Below are 5,129 nucleotides of genomic sequence, written 5' to 3'. Positions count from 1 at the left end.
GATCCAGGGGAGGCATAGCTATCAGGACTTATATAAAAACAAACGAACATCGTAACACCATGGAATGATTTCCATCTCATTATGGCAAACATCAGAACGCCACCATCACATGGTAAAAACAATACCATTGGAAAAAAACATCGATGGTTAGTAACCATTGGATTCCTATGTCCATCCCTACGCTGAACCTGCAGACGGACTCCAGCCATCACTCCTCCAACACGAAGTGCTCCCTCTCCAGCGTGATTTTCCCACTAATCCACATGCCCTCGGTGAACAGGAGGCACCTCCCATAGAAGACAGCGCTGTTCTTGGGCAGGGGCACCACGGCGTGGAAGCTCAACAGGAAGCCCAGGAAATACAGGGTACATTGTGCAACGAGGACATTGCTCATCACTATGTTCAGCATCTGGGGAGGGGTGCGCATGGAGGCTGCGAAAATTTGCACAGGGGCCCCAGTCCTGGGGACATGCTGCTGATAATGCTTACGTAGCTGCACTACAAATCTCTCATCCATGATTCTCCTGCCCTTCCCAGCACATCCCAGTGGCTGGACCCCAGCAGTTACAGGGCAGCAGCATGTGGGTTCATTGTGGTGACACTGGCGAGATGCAGGGGGCAGGAGTGAGAAGCAGGACGCTGTGGTGGGATACAGGGGATTGTAGCTACATGCATGGCGTAGGTTGATATAAGATGCAGGAGGCTTTGGCGAGATGAAATTGCTCCCATGTGAAGCCGGGATGGGGGTCGCTAGTGTATATATATACCCCCATCCCGCCTTCACATGGGAGCAATTTCATCTCGCCAAAGCCTACTGCATCTTATATCAACCTACGCCATGCATGTAACTACATTGTATATTTGTACTGTAAGTGCGAATTAATAATTCTGCATGCGAAGTGGTATGATGCACTGGCCACGGCTTTTTGTCACGCCAAGTTCCCGTTGTGCTTCATCTGTGACTTTGTACATTTTTAAAACTAATTCCTGTGCGGTTACAGTCGCAGCCCAGCGTCTTCAATGCATATATGCATGGGGTGGGGCGTGGCCTAATTACCATAGGCCACGACCCTAAATGACACTAATTGGGGGTGTGCCCATATGGCATGCCTACCATTTAACATCAGGCTGGGGGCGAGCCCTACACTTCAGTAGCTGGGCTGCCCCCAGTCCTCTCCCAACACTGAATGGATGCCGCGCGCCATTCCTCTTCTCCAGGGCTGGCACCGCCGCACAGCTGCGACGGTGCCCAATCTCATGACCACCAGCGGGATGGTTGGGAGGGGTGTGCCCTCTATTGGGTGGTACCACTGTTCGACCGCACTGAATATATTGTATTGTGTGTGTGTATATATATATATATATATATATACATATCAGGGCCACAACTAGAGGGGGGCTAAGGGGGCACGTGACCCGGGTGCCGGAATTGAGGGGGTGGTGCTAGGTTGCTTCTTGTGGGTTTGGAGCCGCATCCCGGCCTTGAGAGGCACAGACACCGTCAGTCTAATGAGGTACCAGTCGCAAGCCAATCAGTGCTCGCGGACCTTCAGCCAATCAGCAGAGGCTGCCGGTCCGTGAGCTCCAATTGGTTTGCGAGCGGCGCCACATTACAGTGATGGCAGTACTGACAGTTCCTCAACGTGTGGCAGCCCCATTCCGCGCCACCCTGAGCTCCACCGCACGCCCCTGGCAGGTTAGAGAAGGGAGATGGGGCCTTACTGTGGCATAATGTATATGGGGCCTTACTGTGGCATAATGTATATGGTGCATTACTGTGGCATAATGTGTAAGGGGTCTTCCTGTGGAAAATGTATATGGGGCAGTACTGTGGCATAGTGTATATGGGGCATTACTGTGGCATAAATATATAAGAGGCATTACTGTGGCATAATTTATATGGGGCAGTACTGTGGCATAGCGTATATGGGGCATTACTGTGGCATAAATATATGAAGCATTACTGTGGCATAATGTATATGGGGCCTTACTGTGGCATAATGTATATGGTGCATTACTGTGGCATAATGTGTAAGGGGCCTTACTGTGGCATAATGTGTTATAAGGGTCAGTAATGTGTGGCATAATGTGTTATAAGGGGCATTACTGTGTCATAAAACCACACACCCTTTTTGTCCTCTAAATTGTATGTTTTTTGGGGGGCACCAAATTATGACTTTGCCCCGGGTGAAAAAAATCCTAGTTTCGGCCCTGGTAAATACATACACACAATGCGCGAGACGCCCAGCATGACAGAAGCTCCAAATGATTTAGCGTGATTGTACTATGTATACATATATATATATATATATATAAATTAAAAAAATATATATATATATTTATATAAAAAATGTATATTCTGTAATATAGAAATAAGAAATAACCTTTACACCCACAGAGGGCTCTACTTCAATTTGCTAATCAATAGTTAATAATTAACTCTCTTTCTTTAAGAAATGTTCTTCGACTACAAATTACCTCTAAGATGCCCCCAGGTGTTCTCTTGATTTTTTTCTTTGATTATATCATCCAGCTAATATTAAATGGTCCTTTGGGGACAAGGTCCGGACGGAGGCAACTTGTATGTATGATATTCTAGCTTGGCGATAGCAATGTACATATATGGAAATAACACTGTGGGCATGAGTGGGTGCTGGCACTGCATATATTGTATGAATTCATATTGCGCATACCCAGAACAGCCTCACTGCATACGCCATACTGTATCTTCCAATGTCAGCAGGACAGACCCTATTTCTCCTGCAGTCATCATAGGGACTGAGGGCCTGATTCAGCACGGAACACAAGTGTGCAAACGCAGGCACCCTGCAGCTGAAGTGCCCAACAGATCTATTCAATTGGTGCTCCTGTCAGGCGCGATCACCTGCCGGTGCCGTTTTACACGGCTAAACCCGAGCTCTTTGGGCGCAATCAACGCGAAGAGCGACATCAACTGAATATCGCCCAGGGATCTCCCATCACTTTAGACGGGACATCCAGCACGATAAAACAAATGAATTCCGTCCAAGGAAGTAAATGATCCTATAGCTAAACCCAACTGCCCCAGCGAATATTGCACCAAATATGAGGAAGGTTCCTCACATAAATTCAATACAACAAACTGCAGGAGATTTGGGATACAAAGCTGTGGGTCCAACATCAAGGAGATCCAGTCTCAGGACGTGTGATCCAGCTCCATATCTTCCTCATCACACAGTGATTTAAGCTACAGAATGAAATCTCACATAAAATGACAATGACATAGTGCCCCCACTCCCAATTACATTTTACTTCTGTCATAACCACTCTTCCTCCCACTCTCTGTATCTCACCAATCCACCCTCTCCAATATACCTCTCTGTGTATATCCCAACGCCCCCCACAAACTTACCCCTCTGCATCCCTCCCATTTTTTTGTCTTCTCTATTGCCCCTCTCCATCCCTCCTCCCTGTGTCCTCACTCTCCTCGCTATTACCCCCTCTCAATTGTTTCCTTCCTCCTCACTGTTAACCCTCCCGTCTCCCACTCCTCACTTTTGCCCCTCTCATCCCTCCTCAATGTATCTTTCCCTCTCCTCACTATTACCCCTCTCCATACCTCCCCATTGTTTCCTTTCTCCTCACTCTTACCCCTCTCCATACCTCCCCTATGTCTCCCACTCCTCACCTTTGCCCCTCTCATCCCTCCTCAATGTATCTCTCCCTCTCCTCACTATTACCCCTCTCCATACACCTCCCTGTGTCTCCCATCCTCACTGTAACCTTTCTCCATCTATGCTGTCTATGCAGGGGCATAGTATAATGGGTGCTAGGTGTGCGGTGCACCCTGCGCCCAATTTCATATACTTACCTTCCTGGCAGCCCGGCGCTGCAGTGCTGCAGAAATCACTGGGAAAATGGCCACCACCGCCATTTCCCCAGTGATCTGTGCATGCACAGTAGAGATATCCTGGGAATACGGTGCGGGCGCCGGAGAGGAGGGGTCCAATCGGGGCCTGCACACAGACCCCCTCCTCTCTTAGAGCGCCTTATTACCCCACTCCAGCCCTCTCCTCTGTCCCCACCTCCTATGACCCCTCTTCACCTCTCCCCTCTGTGTCTCCCCCTCCTCATTATTACCCGACTTTACCCCTGCCCTCTATCTCCCCTCCTCACTATTACTCCTCTTCACCCTTGCCGTGTCTCCCCCTCCTCACTATGACCCCTTTTCACCTCTCCCCTCTGTCTCCCCCTCCTCACTATTATCCCTCTCCACCCCTCCCCTCAGTGTGTCCCTCTCCTCACTATTACCTCTCTCCACCCATCCCCACAGTTTCTCCCCCTCCTCACAATTACCCATTTCCTCTGTCTCTCCCTCCACACTATTACCACTCACCTCTGTGCCTCCCCTACTCACTATTATCCCTCACCTCTGTGCCTCCCCTACTCACTATTATCCCTCACACACCATCCCTCCCTCCCCTGTCTCCCCTTCCTCATTACTACCCTCTCCATCCCCCTGTGTCTCCCCTCCTCCCTCCTCTCTATTACCCCCCTCCATCCCTCCCCTCTGTTTCTCCCCCTCCACACTATTACCCCTCTCCGTCTATCGCCTCTTCCCCCTCCCATACACGGAGAGGAGGGATTCTCTCGCTCATCATCAGGTCTCTGAGTATCTGACGTTGAATGTTCGTGCCCATCCCGTGCCAGGCTCCCCCCGCTCCGTGCCAGGCTCCCCCCGCTCCGTGCCCTGCGTCCGGATCCTAGGACGGGGAATCCCGGGATCACTGCAGGTGAGGCCGGTGCGGGTGTGACCGGGGTGACTGATGAAAGAGGGAACAGGCTGCCGGGTGCAGTGCCAGACTGATATATGTCCCATGTGTGACTTACATGTGAGTGTGTCTCATCTGCCCCAACTGCCTGTTATATCTGTTATGTGACACTCTACCTATATTATATGTCTCTCAGTGACTGGTGTCATATTTGATCTATCTATCTATCTATCTATCTATCTATCTATCTATCTATCTATCTATCTATCTATCTCATATCTATCTATCTATCTATCTATCTATCTATCTATCTATCTCATATCTATCTATCTATCTATCTATCTATCTATCTATCTATCTATCTCATATCTATCTATC

The 5,129-nt window shown here is 49.2% G+C and overlaps 1 protein-coding gene across 1 annotated transcript in view; it reads left to right on the top strand.

Annotated features, from left to right (window-relative positions):
* The first annotated feature begins 4,685 nt into the window (after positions 1-4,685).
* LOC148454536 (contactin-4-like) overlaps positions 4,686-5,129 on the top strand; it is a 370,760-nt gene continuing 370,316 nt past the window's right edge. Inside the window, exon 1 of the mRNA XM_088460822.1 lies at positions 4,686-4,772. The gene's annotated coding sequence lies outside the window, so the exon portion shown is untranslated. The remainder of the gene's footprint in view (positions 4,773-5,129) is intronic.

Source organism: Taudactylus pleione, unplaced genomic scaffold (genome assembly GCF_031769625.1).
Source record: "Taudactylus pleione unplaced genomic scaffold, aTauple2 ptg000986l, whole genome shotgun sequence".
NCBI lineage: Eukaryota > Metazoa > Chordata > Amphibia > Anura > Myobatrachidae > Taudactylus > Taudactylus pleione.
This window is presented reverse-complemented; position numbering and strand designations above follow the sequence as displayed.